Genomic DNA, 17,502 nt, shown 5'->3' on the forward strand with positions numbered 1-17,502 from the left:
TCAAATCACGTTACAGTGATGCGAATAATCCTACTGGGGGCGAATTTATCATCTTCGCTTTTTTAATTCATCCAGACTCCATGAGGGTCCGCCAAATCAAGCTAACCGTTGATGGGATATGTGTTCGGTGTGGGACCCAAAAGGTTGATATCAACCACTGTGTTAGACTTGTGTAAAGATCAACATCCTAAGAAAGAAGTTATAACTTATAAAGCAATGTGGGAATTTTTTTGAAAAGTTTGGAATGGAAAAATATTTCTAAAGTTTTCCTTTTTTACACATGAATTGAACTAACTTGTGATTTTAAATTTTGGCCGAAAAAGAAATCTACTTGATTTGGAAAAAAATACCAAATTTGGAACATTCCATGAAAGGTTTGGTTGAAATGTGTGAAATGTGCAACTTTTTAAATAAAAAAAATAATGAAATGTCGACATTTCGACAAAAATCCTGACAAAAATCAATTTTACTTGTAGAAAATAGAAGAACAATGAGATTCTTTTAAAATATTTCTAAAGCAACAATAAAAAATAAAAAGAAAAACTAATGGTGAAGAGTCTTACCCAGATTTCAGCTGTGATTTCGTACTGAAATGTTTCTGTGATTTTACAAGATTTTAGCCTAAATTTCGTACAAAACCCAAATTGTTTTCATTTCGTTGTTGACCAAAATTTAAAACCTAAACCAGCCCTATTCAATTTCTACTTAAAGGGACCTTCAAATTATGATAATATCCCTCTCTATTAACCAGAAGCAAATCATTTCCCTCTAAACATTGGAAATAAAAGATTTTTCCAAAAAAATTGATCAAAAATGTTTTTCTTACAATCCGAAAAGTACCTTATGGGTTGTGTCGTTTCAGGTTGTTTGGTTTCGAAGAAAGGGGTGGAAAGAGATGAAAAGGAATCTTTTACTTTGTTTGGATTACATGAATTTTTTGGAAAAGTTCGGAAAAGAAAATTGTTCCAGAATTTCTTAATTTTCCATTATTCGATTACACATGGAAAGATTAACTTAAACCATGGCAGTTCAAGTTCTATCCAGAGAGACCTTCAATTTATAATGATATTCCTCTAAATAAGCCACAATCATAACATTTCACTCTAAATTAGGGATACAAAAAAATTTCCCGAGAAAAAATTCCACAAGAATAGTTTTCTTGTAAGGGTCAGCCCGTGTGGGAATTTTGTTGTTGAGTGTTAGTCATTTACAACTCTTGAAGCTGTGCTTGGATTTTCGGAATCAACAATCTGAATCAGTATCAAGATCTGATTCCTATTCTTATTGCTGTGGAAACGGAATGGAAAAAATTAAAATTAAAATATTAATTCAAAAAATTTCAATAAACGCTGGAATATCAGAGTATCACATGTATTGAGGTGGGAAACAGATTCCATCATTTTTCCCTTTTAATTCCACACCGATGTCATTTCCATCCTTTCATTATGTTCAGTTTTTTAACCAAACGTTGTAAACAGAATAGGACACTGATTCCAATTCTAATTCCAACAATCCAAATGCACCCTAAGGCTCGCGTTGGAGAAGTCTCAAATAAGCAAATAGTTGTAAGTTTCCATACACGCCAAAATGTAAAAGTTAATAAAAGCTTTTTGTATGTTCTCATTTCACTTTGTAAAGATGTATATGCAATTACAAGAGTGTATATCACAACAAATACAAAATGATAATGATGCTCAGTTACAGCAAAAGTGGAGATAAGGATAAACAAGAGATAAGATAAAGATAAATTTACAATAAAAGTAGAGATAAAATCAATCTTGATATGACAGCAAGTTGACGACTCTTAAATTAATGACGTGTTTTCAAGGGAATCTTTGTAAGCTATCTCATTGTGAATGTCTCGAATACCCAACTTGCCGATCAAAAAATAGAAAGAGCCTTTTCTCTAAGTTTTAGTGAAAAGATCAGCAATTTGTGTGAAACAACCAGTTTACTCCAAAAGCTTAAGCTATTGAAGAAGGCGTTATTTAGTCTTTTATACTTTAACAGTCCCCCTCACATGTGGCCCCTCTTTTGGGTTTGGCATGTGGACCCCGGTCCCGAGATCGGTGAGGGACAAGCCCCCAGCGGCCTCTAAGATCTCCACATGTGAAGGAGAGCTCTACCAAGGAACTCTCGAAAGAGTGCCTCTCACAGCATGAGTGGCAATATAAATGAGATACCTCTTGATTTTGAGACTAACCCGGAACCAAGACGTACCTAAAATAAAGAAGAGTCGTCATCCAAGGTAGTCGGCCCTGGAACCCATGAAATACTCTGTTGCAACGGATAATCAGAGATACAAAAGTCCGTGTCTGGTGACGAATGAGGAAAGTTCGAAGAGCACCCCATCCGCCCAAGTACAAGCACTCGATCTCTTATGCCATTTTATATTAACTTTGAAGAGTTTTGGGTGAAAATCACGTGAAATGGGAACAAATATCCCCGAGAAGCATGCATATCCCGGGGATGGGCAAAAGAAAAATAAACATCCAAGTCCTAAGAAGAGTTGATATCAGTGTCATCTGTCATTGGAATAAACACTAGAATTCAACGTCTCTTAGATAGGCGTAAAAGACTAATGTTTATCCAATATAAGATAACTCTGCTACCTATCTCCATATATCATGTCTAACATCCATATCTAATGAGAGTTGGTACCAGTACCATCTGTCACTGGAATGAATACTAGAATCCGCCGTCTCATAAAGAGGCGTAGAAGACCAGTATCGATCTGATAACAGATAACCATGTTACCAGTCTCTATACATTCATCTAATCCTAACTCAACTCATCTAAGTAAACGGTAAACATACACATGCACATCTACAGCTAAAGAGACAAACATGCACAGTGAGCAAACGTCAGTAAATGATAGCAAAAGTAATAATCAACAAAAGTAAAGAGCTGTATCTAAGAATATGAGCGCTACAGCTAAGCATATCATCAGAAGATAAGTAAACATATAAATGCTACAGCTAAGCATGTGAATCAAGTAAAGAAAGTGATTACTCAACATGTCAGGAAAAAGCACACTAGCATGCTCCTATACATGAAATCATAACAAGTAATAAGCTACACAACCAAAATCACACAAGAGACATATCTAAAGAAAAAAATCACTCAAACATACAAACAAACACCAGACCACAAACCCATATGACTTTAGGACAATAAACCCTAAGACTCTAATGTGATACTTGACTCAGACCAGGATGACCATCCCGACTGCTCTACGTATCCCGGCCTCTGGAAGAATCAGAGTCAACGTAGTTCGTTGGCCTATTCTAAGCTACAATGCCTAAATGTGCCTAGACCACACTAGACTGTACACGACATGACTCGATTCATGTTTAAGTTTTTTTAGACATGCCTATATCGTCCTAAACTAAGGCAAGTAAACCTGGTCTAATGCAGGTGAGCCCTACATCATATGTGCAACTAGGCTGAGACCCTAGAAAGTGGGCTAACTAAGTGCATCCTAATCTAGCCATCGGCTCGTCTAAATATCTAACCGACCATGACTCGAGGCCTCCTAACTCTAGGGACACTCGCACGACAAGACATACAGAGCATCAATCTATCTAAGACAGACTCCTAACTCTAAAACACCCAAAACATCTAGGATAGACTCCTAACTCTAGAGGAAGATCATTTTTAAAAGGTTTTGAAGAGTTTTTCATTTTTTAGGGTTTTGGATTTATTAATGATTTCTAAGGATTTTTGGAAGGTTTGAAATGTTTATTTTTGAAGGTTTGACTGGACTTGAGGTAAGAATCTCAGGCTGCCTACGTACCCTGTGGAGGGGATCAAGCCAACGTAGTTGAGAACAGATTTTCCTAACTATTCTCCTAATGACTCATAACTTTTAAGATGTTTTGAAGTTTTCAGATTTTGAAATGTTTCAATATTTTTGGATGTTTTTGGAGTTGTTTTTAAATGTTGCTGATGTTTTTGCATTTTGAAATGTTTCAATGTTTTTGAGTTTTGAATTTCTGATATTTTTGAATTTTTAAAAGTGTTTTCACCCTTTTAGCAAAAGGGAACCTATATGCCCAAACCCTGTGATCCACAGCCTGACAAAATCCCTAGAGCTAAAGGGTACTCCTATTCAAAGGACAACCTCGTATACTATGTACAGGTAGGACAGACTCCTATCATCTATAAGGGTAGGACAAACTCCTGATATCTTGCAAAGGTTGGACAGAATCTTATACTTTGCAGGAGTTGGACATAATCCCATGACTTGATGAAAGGTTAAATAAAATCTTAGCTCCCTATGATAATAGGACGGACTCCTATGACTCTATGACAGTAGGACAGACTCCTAAAGTAATGGACTGACTCATAAACTTTATATTCTAAGAAGGGGATGATATCTAGACAAAGTATGTCTTCTAGACGAATGAGAGACAAATAAGGATGTTTGTGAGACTGGGCAAGTCTCCTAAAAGAGAGGACAAATATGACTAATGAGACAAAGCCTGTCTCCTATAGGAAGAACAACTAACTCTAGTGAGAAACTGAATGTCTTCTATAGCAGGCTCCAAGTAACCTTATCATTGCCCTTGCAATGATAAAATAGGGTTAGGGCAACTATGAGACCGAGTTAGTCTTTTACCTAATATGGGTGTACTAGCAATGAGACTTAGCTATTTTTCTATGAGTTGACTCACTAATGAGATAAAGCCTATCTCCAAAGGGTATGACTTTTCTACCGAGACATAGCTTGTCTCCTAAAATGGGGCTCTAGATGACTCTTTCATTACCCTTGCAATGAGAAAAGGGTTCTAATGTCTAAAAGGTGTTTAAAGACTAGGCTAGTCTACTAAATAAAAAGATGAGTGTTGGTTGGACTGAGCAAGTCCCCTAATGATGGGCTTGGGCTATCACCTTTATTGCCCATGCAATGAGGGGAAATTCTAAAAGAAACAAAGAAATAATAATTAAAGAATTTCAAAGCACAAATATTAAGTATACAAGTTTCTTATGATTTTGCAAACATAAACTTGCTCCAATGATGCTTCTTAGCAGCACTATAAAAATTATTAAATCAAACATTTCAAGACAAACGACTCTACTACTAACAACTTCAATATAGAGTAATGATTATATACAAGCCAAAATTGTAATTATACAATATCAGGAGAAGCAATTAGTTGATTCAATATCATTAGCATGTATATCAAAATATGCATCAGCCAATCCACGGAAAATATGAGGTAACATCCACCCAAATTATAAAAAGAATTCTGAATTCTATCATAAGTACCAAATAGAACACCAAATTACTGATAAGGTATAGAGTTCTACAGGTGCAATTACTTGAACTTCACTAAAGAACAAAATAAAACAAATTTAATGACATAAGCAAGGTATCACTTTTTAAATATTATATCTACTAGATATTCAAAACTCAACTGACTCACATTATCTAATAATCTGATGATACAAACACACATCATTCTATGACCAAACCAATGAGTTCACCTTATTTGACAAACTAAATACAATAACCCTGTATCATTGAAAATGACCATCATACAAATTTGTAATGTCCTGACAATCGAACATGGTAAGCTTATACTAAAAAAATGCATCATACAACAAGACACATCCACCATATTGGTTAACCAACCCAATGGTAACCTGGCCAAGACTAGAGGCATACTCAGTTCACTTGATAACCTGGGCTAACTAGAAATAAATGACATGGACTGAACTAGAGTGAATAACCTGGATTGAACTAGAAATATTTATAAGTAGATGACATAAACTGAACTAGAAAGAAATAACATGAACTAAACTAAAGTGAATAACCTCGACTGAACTGTAGTGAATAACATGGACTGAACTATAAGTAGATGACATGGACTGAACTATAAGTAGATGGCATGGACTGAACTAGAGATGAATAACATGGGCTGAACAATTGCATAAATCTGTAGATCGATAAAAAAAACTGAACCAATGAGTGACTGATCTAGTGCATAAACCTGTAAATATGTGAGAAACTGAATTGAACCAATGTATAAACCTGTGGGGCAGCAATGGGACAGCAACTGAGTATTTTAAACCCAAATAAAACATCACAATTATGAGTGTACAAACCTGTAATGAAGACTCATCTAAACTGAAATTGAACAAATGCATGATGACATAGATACGCATGTTCACATAGATACTCAGACACACACCTAGTCACTCATATACGCACACATACATTCATATACACAGATACATTTTCACACTCATATACATATACATACTCACACACAAATTCACACTTACAGACATACACTCACGGACATCACACGCTCACATACACGCATACACCTACTCACACTCTCTCTCTCTCTCTCTCTCTCTCTCTCTCTCTCACAAATACATACACACTCACTTACTTAACACATACACACACCTACATACACATATACCCATAGTCACGTAGCACACACATATGTGCACAATACACACACATACACCTGTATACCTACATTCAAACACATATATACATGTGCACACTCATACAATCACAAACATAACCACATGTAGACACCCCATTTTGACCAGACCCAGGTTCGCAATTAGCTGGTGCGAAACCTCGCCAAACCAGTGAGTTAGGGCCTCAAATTGCGCCCTAAGCTAGGTTAGGGTCCCCCATAGGTCCCTGTAAAATTTCGTCGAAATCCGAGTTGGTTTGCCCTGCGAACGGACCGAGTCAGTGTCGTAGTATAAATGCAGAAGGGGGGCAAATTATCCGCACAGGGGGGTGTCCTTTTGTAAAATAGCCGAGGTTTTGCCTTTTGTCTAATAAGACAAAGCGGGAAGAGTGCAACTAGTAGTTCGCGCGCCTTATCCAAAAATGGAGTGCCGATATCAAAATTTTTTTTTTTTATATATATTCAAAAAAACCAAAAATTCGATTTCACTGTTCATTCTCGTCGAAAACGAGAGAGAGATTTTCGCAGAAATCTGAGAGAAAGAGAGAGGGAATCGGGTTTCTTCCTTCGCCTTTATCTTCTCCAATCGGATTTTCCGATCGGATCCGATCCTTCTCCGACAGCTACATCCTCCTCCTCCTCCATCTTCTCCGGCAGCTGTATCCTCCACCTCCTCCACCATCGCTCCGTCCATCTCCTTCTTCCACCGATCCTCCTCCTCTGCAGATCCACCGATCCTCCTCCGCAGATCTACCCCCATTCCCACCACCGGCACCATCATCTTCTCCAATCGGACACCATTAAATCCGGCTAGCCACCTCCACCTCCGGCAAACCCCACCGGAACCCAGCCGGACATCCAAAACCTCATTTGCAGAGAAATCTCGGATCTCAGATCTGAGATTTCAGATCTGAGACAGACAGACAGAGAGAGATCTGAGAAGAGAGATGAGACAGAAAGGGAGAGAGCGAAAGCAGAGAGAGAGAGAGAGATTTTATTCGTTATCTTCCCTCTGATCGTCTTCTCTGGTCAGATTTGGCCGAGCTCCGGTCATATTCCGGTGGATCTCCCATTATCATCCGGTGGAATTCTTCTTCTCAGGTTAGACATCTCTTGTTAAACGATTTAGTTCTAATTTCGTTATTGTTCAAAGCTTTAATTGAAAGATCTGAAAGAGATTAAGAGAAAGAGGGAGAGAATACATCTAGATCCAGAAAAGTAAATTCCCAAACTCTTCCTCGACTCCTCTTCTCAGATCTATTCTAATTTTCTCCGGCAGATCTGACTGGAATTTGGTAATTCTCTGATTGTTTGATGTGGATCTTGTAATCTAGCTTAGTTCCCCTGCATCTATGCTAATTAAAACCTTGAGAGAAAACCTCTTTAAACCCTAACTCTCATTTCCTTTTCTCCGATTGTTTTATGCCGGAGATCCGGTCAATTTCTAATAAGATTTCATGCTATTATCCTTAACCTAGAGATTTGATTTGCTATAACCTTTGGATTGATTTTCTATACCTTGAGGTTTTGTTTATTTCACCCGATCCAAGCTTTAAAGCTTCAGATCCGGTCTCATTCTTGAAATGTGTCATGGCTACAAATTAATTTGAGGTTATTTCAGTGATTTCTGGATAGTGATAAGTTTGAGATTGAAAAATACTCTCACAGTCCATATGCCTATACAGTTTCATATCTGTTTCCTGTGTATATTATGGCATAGTCAAAATGTAAAATGTGCTTTGGTCTGTATTTGTAATTTGTACTGAGATGTGTAAATTTAGGTGATCATGTACATTCGTTGATTTATAATCTGATTATTTTTGTGAGCATGCAAGAACATCTTGAAATTCATAATAGTATTTTCATGAGTCCTTGGGAAGCAATAGACAAGAGGTTTCAGTGCAAGTGTTGAGTCTGAATTTCCAATGACCGTGTAGATTTATGTGATTGAGATTTTTGCCACCTCTGTTATGATTCTTTTTATAGATAGTGTAGGCAGCACTTTTACTTCCCAATGATTGCACTAGTTTAAATTGTCTTTTTAATTTGGAAGTGGAAGAAGTGTATTTTGGCGAAGATGGTTCATGTGCTTAAGGAGGTTAGGCCATTTTCAGCACCAGCGATGCAGTGTGGAGTCTTTTGATCTGCATTATGAACTTGATTCATACTTGTGCAATGGATGGTGATCCTTGAGTAGTTGTGGAAATAATTTGACAGCAGAAAGTTCTTCTGTTACTGTCCTGCAGGTTAAATCAGAGGCTAGCAGTTCTGTTAAAAACGCCCTCTCTCAATAGGTCCAAAATTTAAACCCTTTGTTACCTTTTCCTCAGAACTCTCAATCTAGCCTGCTCAATGTGGCTGGAATCATCAACTTACCCCCATTGAAGTTACCTACATCAGGCAGAAATAATATATGTGATATGTGGTAAGTCTGGTTGTTATTGAAAGGCATGCCACCGAAAGTGCTTGCTTAGGAAAATTCATTTTTAAGAGGTTCAAAGGAGGAAGATATTTTTGTGCAGAGCTTGAAGTGGCCTAATCCCAAACCGTATCTTGATATATTACCTCAAGCATAGGATTGATGAAGACCTTAAGGCATCAATAAAAAAACCATATCGAAAACCTTAGGTTTCTTTCCTTCGAAAATCTTTGTGGAATACCCTCATAAGTAGAAGACTAACTTGGTCTTTTGAAGATGCTTAAACCTTGGATTTCCTTCCTTCTTAGGGGGCTATGATGGCGATAGTCGGAGCCTCCCCTTTAGAGAGACAATTTGTGTTTCTGTAAGGTTAACTTAGCCTCAAGGGACTTGCTTAGTCCAAGTAGTGTTCCTTTTATTATCTAGTAGACTTTCCAAGTCTTTTTAACACCTTTAGATAAATCTTTTCCCTCTTTTTAGAAGACCATAGTGGTCTCATTAGTGATTTCCTTGCTAGGAGACACTGTAGACACCCCATTTTGTTTTGTTTTAATCAACAAATAAATTAGTGTGTTAAATCCATGTGAGAACCCCCTCTATCATTGATTTATATGTTTTAAGTCATTAATATCTTGATCTGACTTTACGGATCATCAATCGGGACAAAATAAGCTAGGGTCACTTCATAGCCCGGACCCTGATTCCATTCCGAGACCCGATTTCCGTAAATCGTTAGATCAATGGCAGATCATGACCTGGGTCTAACCATCCAAAACCACCTAACCTCTCCTCTCATCCTAACCATTCAAACCTCACCTAACCTCACCTAACCTCTCCTCCCATCATAACCATCCAAACCTCACCTAACCTCACCTAACCTCACCTAACATCACCTAACCTCACCTAACCTTACCTAACCTCACCTAACCTCACCTAACCTCCTATCCCATTCTCTTATAAATACCCTCTCATCTCACCAAAGAGAAGAAGGAAAAAAAAGAAAAGAGGAGAGAACCCCTCTCTTAGAAAATTCAAGCCCTCTCTCTAGACCAAATCCCTCTTCTCCATAAGTTTGCATGGAATATCGTCTACAAAAAGGTATGTCTTTTGGAATTTTATTTTCTTTTCTATATTTGTAGGATTGAGTGTTGTTTTGCGTATATTTTGGTTGATGTCATGTTTAATTTTGTACTAGTTTGGCCTTGGTCATGTTCTCACTTATGCTAAATATAATTAATGTGTTAGGGTCATTAGAACCTATTTGCGATGGGATGTTGAAATCATTGGCTTGTTAGGGAATTTAGATTTCTTTTGGGAAAACAATTCATTAAAAATTTTGAACATTTACAAGAAAGAAAACTTGAATTTTACATGAATTATCAAAACCCATTTAATTTGGCTTACAAAACCTCCATCTTTCAATTGATAACAACAGCCCCCACTCCAATTTGATAACAACAGCCCCCACTCAATCTCAAGAACCCAATATCCATACCCCACCTTGCCAACTAGATAAAAACAACCCCTTTTTCAAACATCCCATTTGAATCTAATCTCAGGCCCATTCAAGCCATTTTTCATATTCACCGTCTTTTAATCACTAAAAAAATAAGAACTATCAAAAGAAAACATGGGGGTGCCAATATCATTCCCGTCATAGTGCTAGCTGTTAGACTTTAAACAGATTTTTCGACCTCTAAACAACAGAATCGTGGGAAATGGTTAACTACAAAGTAGTAGATATTTTCGTGCCGTTTCCAACGAGTATTCGTGCTAGATCAGACAGCGAGCGGTTAAAAAGTTAAGTCCAAAATGGTTGCGGCACACCTTTAGGCATTTCCAGTTTAATGTTGCTGTCCTTTTGTTTGCAACACAAATTCGAACCTCTAAATCACAGATTTACAAACAATGGAGAACTACAAAGTTGTAGCCCTATAAAAGATCTTTCCAACGCATGTTTGTACGTTGAATTTGGCCAAGCGGTTAAAGAGTTACGACAGTTTTAGTGGGCTGCATTTGTCAGATCTTTTAATGGTCAATGGTTTGTCGAATTTGTGCAATTGTCAAAACTTGGTTGTGTTAACGTCATTTTCCAAACCAAAATCGAAAGACATTAATCTAAAGTACATCCAACCTAAAATTAACAAAACTAAAATTCACCCATTTAAAATCCACTGATAAAAATCCGTTAAAAGCCATTAACCAAAAGACCACTAAAAATTTCAAATGAAACTAAAACCTTCTAAATAAACAACTTTAAAAGCTACCAAACACACTAAATACCTTCAGATAATAAAAGCTTCAAGAAAACTCTAAAAGTTTCCACAAACCCAAAAGAATTCGAGATTCCCAAGAGCCGGTGGATTCAAAATTCCTTTAGGAACCCTTAGAGCCCAATTTAGGAACACTGGTGTCGTGTCGTGTCGTGTCCTAAGTTTTAGGGAGTCCTAGGTTTTAGGGAGTCCTAGAGTCAGGAGTCCAGCCTCATCACGGACGTTTGCTATGTATAGCAACCGTGCCATAGGTTTAGTTACACTAGTCACCCGATCTTTTCCATAGGACAAGCCTAGTAAACTAGGATGTAGGCTAACCTGCATTAGTCTAAGGGACAACTTGCATTTAGATAAGAATCATATAGCATCTTCGATGAAATCCTAAGATAATAAAATCCTCAACTTGAATTAAATAACTTCTCTTAAAACTGTTGAAACAGTCAATCCCGTCTAGGTCGGTGTCTTAGTTGAGTTAGGCATATGTAACTTAGCTTAGGTGCACCGAACTACGTCGACTCTGATCCCAGTGAGGCTTGGGTACGTAGGCAGCTTGGATGTCTGATGGCATACCACCCGCGAGTCGGCACCACAAACAAATTGTGGTGTTTTGTATATTAATTTTCTTGTAAATGGTTAATCAAATCACTTAGGATTTTCCATGAAATTAGAATTCTAGGAGAACTTTCACTTAGAATGAATCCAGACAAATTAATAAATCAAGATACACATCTAGGATTCACATTAAAATTAGATCATAGGATGCATGTCACTTAGTTCGCACATTAACATAGAGTTGAATGAGCCATTTAAAATAAATTTAAAAGAATTAGCTTTTGGAATCGAAGACCGATTATCGGGCAGGAATGGTGCATGTGGCGGATAACTCCCCATACCTTCCATTCTCGTAACCAGGTAGCAAGTCTAGATTTCTGGTTAATTACGGGTCCTAGATCCCACATCTAGGTGGCGACTCTGTCAGTCTCTTTCGTGTGGAATTCGGATTGCCTTAGTGATCCCAAGTTCACAGGAAAGATTAATTCAAATCAACATTAAAATGCACACGCCAATCGCGTGGGTACGAGAGACCAAGAGAGAGAGCGCGGCGGCTCGCGCCCCACCCCTCTCGCGGGATCAGGGTACCACAGTCTGGCGACTCTGCTGGGGACCACCTAACTTCATTAAAATTTCAAAAGATAATTCATTTGAATTTAATTTAACTGGCTCATAAAAACTCTATAGATTAGTTTGTCTTGTTTTATTTTCTCATCACATTTTACTCGAACTTAACCTAACCAAACCTGAGGGCATCATAGATTGCGCAAACATATTGCACACACTTACATCACTTGCATCTAAACTCTTGCATCTCACGTGCACACGCGTCCTATTTTAGGAACCCGGAGTGTTATCTAGCATGGTTGACTGGGATTTCATCACCTGGTGCCTCTGTGCTAGAGAAGCATTCCACCCTTAGCCTAGTACCTTTATGGTACGTAAACGGATCTCTTGTTCACGTACTGATACGCCGGACACTGGTACAGTATATCGAACAGGGATTCGCGCTAAGGGAACTCTTGGCCTTACCCCTAGATTAACCCACACATGCATGTAGTATACGAACACATGTGCATCATGTGTGTGAGCCTAGTTTAGGATATCCTACCCATTGGTGTCTAGATTAGGCCGTGGTCCATCTTCCAATGGTCACGATCGGTCCTTAGATACACGAACAAAGTCATGAGTCGAGATTCTCTCTCCACTCCGATAGATTAGGATTAGGGTTGATGCCTTCAGGTAACACTGATAAAATGTGAAAAAAAAAAAAAAAAAATTCCCTTTGGGTTAGGATATAAATCCCATAATTTTCAAAGATCTCATAGGATTAGTCATTCATGATCTATCCGTTGAAAGCAATCTTATGCTATCTCATCTAATCTTTTGATCGTGCGTCTTTCGTTCTTCTGTCATACGATTCGATCGTATCTTCATGCCATCCCCTAACTGGCAGATGCAGAATCTCACAATCTTTCGATTATGCGTTCTCATGATCTGATCATGCCTGGTCCAGATAATCCAATCTTGCTTGTACCCCTGGTCTGTTCCTCCTCTAGGGGCTACCTTTTTCAAGATTATTTTGCTAAGTCCTTCAGAGTTCACTCTCAGAATCATTGAGCTAGGGGCATTTCCCTATGCGAATCAGTCATCATTGTCCAAAATTGAAAGTATCAGCCATGATGATGTTCAGAACGAACCAGCCTTCGCCGAGCCTTCAACGCCAAACAGTTGCAGCAGTTAAAGTTTTAGTCACTTACTATTTTATGTTGAGTCAGTCATCATGGTCAGTATAATTGTTGAGTCCGGTCTTACAGTTAAAGGTCAATGCCTAGTCCAGGCAAGTTATCTTCTGTTTCTCTTTCTTATTTAGAGTTGTGAATCGTGAGCATGTTCAGGATAGGTCGTCTGATGTAATAGCTTTTCTTTAAATAAAATTTCAGTCAGTTCCAAAAAGTTCACTTGTGTCTGTTCTTAAGTGTGCTTCTGATCTTAAAATAAGACTCCCTCCTCAAATGAGGACAAAATTGACGAAACTCCACTTGAGTCACAGCAATTACTTGAACGAGAGGAGGAGCGCCAATCCCAACCTTTCAAAGATGAAATTGAAATGATAAACACTGGCACTGAAACTTTGATTCAGTGAATGCCGATTGAAAATACATTACCCTCTAAAGAGTGTGAAGAATTGATAAAATTATTTCAAGAATAAGAAGATTGTCTAGAAAAGCTACAACCGATACCAGGGGCAAGACATAGATGGAAAGCTCAAAGAAAATGAAGAAAGTGAGAAGATATATGCTATACAAGGGGCATAGAGTGGAAACAACTTTCATATTTCCAATCAATGACCTTGGTTCTCAAATTCATAAAGCCAACAAATTCAAGATGAAAAGTTCAAAAGCAAACAATGAAAAGTGATCATCAGATATCGAGAGTACGAATCCATAGATGGAGGATGTCAAAGAACAAGTTTCGCTCTATGAAAGTCAAAAGCACGTATTAGAATCTTGAAAGAAGAAGATCCATTATCTCTTACCTGGAAATGCCGTCAAACTCCGCGAAAAAAAAAAACAAAAGAGAAAAAAAAAATAATCAGTACCAGAGGGACTCTAGTAACCTAGATCGATTCCCAATCTGAACATCGAAAGGCCTCCTTTGGCCGATTAAATCCCAAAATCAAAACCCAATGTCAAAAGAATACCGATTTGCAAACCCTTCGAGCCTAAATCGAATTTTCTTGAAAACCCATCAAACTTGGGGCATTCCCCCGAACTACGCGAGACCTGATCCCTATACTGGGGTACGTAGGCAACTCGGTTGAACCGAGTTCGGTCGATTCAAAAAGGAAAAGAAATTCAATCCTTTCAAAAAAAAAAGAGAGGGACAAGTTCCAAAAGAAGAGAAGTTAATTGTTCCAGAAAGAAAAGAAAAAAGGAAAAAAAATCAAACAATTTATCTTCAAACTAGGGGCATTCGCCCTGAACTACACACGACCTGATTCCTACCTTGGGATATGTAGGCGACCTGTTCACAGGTTCGGTCGAAATCTTTGTTGAGCCTTAAGCCATTCTTTGAAAAGCCCTATCCTACCTATAAAAGTCCTTCTGGTGTTCAGAACTAATGAGCTAGGTCCTGAGATACAATAAAAAAATGAAATGATGATGAATAAGAAAAATAACGGAGTTTGAAGATCTGCTAGACTGAAAACCTGAAAGGGCGGTCTAGGCAAAATTTAAGATCATTCCCCTGCTAAGTTGAAAACCCGAAAGGGCGGCTTAGGCAAAAGCTAAGGGGATAGCCTGCTGGATCGAAAACCTAGAAAGGTGGTTCAGGCAAAAGTTAAGGCTAGCGCGGTCCGCCAAGTTAAAAACCCTGAAGAGGTGACTTGGTCACGGTAAGAGAATCAGTATAAGAAGGCAACAGCCGGTATCAAGACTGAAGATCAACTGAAGTTCAAGCAAATTCAAGTGATATCCTCAAAACTGGGGGCATTGAAGCTAAGCAATCTTAGGGGTCGTAATTAAATTCTTGAGGCATTACTGTTTCGAGGAAGAAGTCCGGTGTTTACCAATTGAAAAACTATTCCTTGAAAGGATAGACTTACCAAACAAAACATTAACTAAGTCAGAAGCATCACTATGTTTGTCAGTATAGTCAGTCAATCTTTATTATTCTAAGTTCACTCCTTCAGGGCTGCTCAATCCTTTGAGTAGTGCCTTTCATCTAAGTTTTCTCTTTAGAAAGAGTCAATTGTCGTTCCTATGTCCAAATGATGTAACTGTCTTGGTGAAGGAGGCCAGGCCTAGGCAGCTCCCTGCAATTATACCTGAAAGAGCTCGAGAATTTAGTCAAACAACTTCATTTCAAAGAAGATCAGCTCAGAAAAATTCAGAAGTAGAAACATCAGAAAGCCCAGCTTCCGTAAAAAGATCATACCCCAGGAAGGCACCTTAAGCTTGGAAGAACCTCAGATGCAATGGTGGTTGAGCCAATTTCTCAGAAAGATGAACCATTCAAATTCATAATTCCCTTCCGGTTAGTTATCCTGGTCAAGAAATGTTTATCTAAACACCTGTCAAGAAGCAGATCCCGCTTTTCCATGTTAATATCCAAGAGAGTCGTTGTTCTAAATTACCAATCTCAAATGTCTTGTTCAAGGTTTCAGTTATCAAAATCCCCAGAAGACAAGACCAGCAGTCTCTTTGAGAAAAATCTTGTTGAAGTTTCATAAAAATGTTCCTAATCCATTCTTGCTAGTAATGGTTCTTCGTTCTAAAGGTTTGCCGTTTCATCATTCGTCAAAGTCCTAGTTTCCAACATCTTTGTCGGGCACGATCCATAATATCCCCGATTTCATTGAGTTCAAAAAAATAAAAAATTCATCAAATCCAATCTTACGTCAAATTCAAGTTCATGGAAAATCTCTAAATTCTTCGAGCCCGTTTGTGAACGGTACCTCTTTTCTCGAGCCCATTTGCAAATGGCCTCGTCTTCTCCTTGAGCCCGTTTGTGAACGGTGCCTCATCTCTCGAGTCCATTTGTGAATGGTTTCGTCTTCTCCTTGAGCCCATTTGTGAACGGTGCCTCATTTTCTGAGTTCATTTATGAATGGTCTCATGTCCTCCTTGAGCCCGTTTGTGGACGGTGCCTCATTTCTCAAAAAATCAAAAATTCATCAAATCCAATCCCCAATTCAAAAAATCCAATCCTACGTCAAATTCAAATTCATAAAAATCTCTAAATTTTTCATTGTTGAATTCATCAATCAAAGCTATCTTGTGTCGTCGAGCCCGTTTGTGAACGGTGCCTCATTTCTCGAGCCCATTTGTGAATGGTCTCGTCTTCTCCTTGAGCCCGTTTGCGGACGGTACCTCATTTCCCAAAAATAAAAATTCATCAAATCCAATCCCCGATTCAAACAAATCCAATCTTACGTCAAATTCAAGTTCATGAAAAATCTCATGTCCTCTTTGAGCCCTTCTGTGAAAGGTGCCTCATTTCTCGAGGCCGTTTGTGAATGGTCTCGTCTTCTCCTTGAGCCCGTTTGCGGACGGTACCTCATTTCCCAAAAATAAAAAATTCATCAAAACCAATCCCCGATTCAAACAAATCCAATCTTACGTCAAATTCAAGTTCATGAAAAATCTCATGCCCTCTTTGAGCCCGTTTGTGAACGGTGCCTCTTTTCTCGAGGCCATTTGGGGATGGTCTCGTCTTCTCCTTGAACCCGTTTGTGAACAGGTTTCTCATTCTCTGAGTCCATTTGTGAATGGTCTCATGTCCTCTTTGAGCCCGTTTGTGAACGGTGCCTCTTTTCTCGAGGCCATTTGTGAATGGTCTCATCTTCTCCTTGAGCCCGTTTGCGGACGGTACCTCATTTTCCAAAAATAAAAAAATTTATCAAATCCAAATCCTTAATTAAAAAATAAAAATAAAAATCCATTCCTACGTCAAATTCAAGTTCATAAAAAAATCCCTAAATTCTTCGAGCCCGTTTGTGAACGGTGCCTCATTTCTCGAGTCCATTTGTGAATGGTCTCGTCTTCTCTTCGAACCCGTTTGTGAACAGGTGTCTCATTCTCTGAGTCCATTTGTGAATGGTCTCATCTTCTCCTTGAGCCCGTTTGTGAACGGTGCCTCATTTTCTGAGTCCATTTGTGAATGGTCTCGTGTCCTCTTTGAGCCCGTTTGTGAACGGTGCCTCATTTCTCGAGTCCATTTGTGAATGGTCTTGTCTTCTCCTTGAGCCCGTTTGTGAACGGTGCCTCATTTCTCGAATCCATTTGTGAATGGTCTTGTCTTCTCCTTGAGC

This window comes from Tasmannia lanceolata, unplaced genomic scaffold (assembly GCF_043159265.1).
Source record: "Tasmannia lanceolata isolate RefF3 unplaced genomic scaffold, GAP_Taslan_0.1 ptg000020l, whole genome shotgun sequence".
In the NCBI taxonomy this organism is placed as follows: domain Eukaryota; kingdom Viridiplantae; phylum Streptophyta; class Magnoliopsida; order Canellales; family Winteraceae; genus Tasmannia; species Tasmannia lanceolata.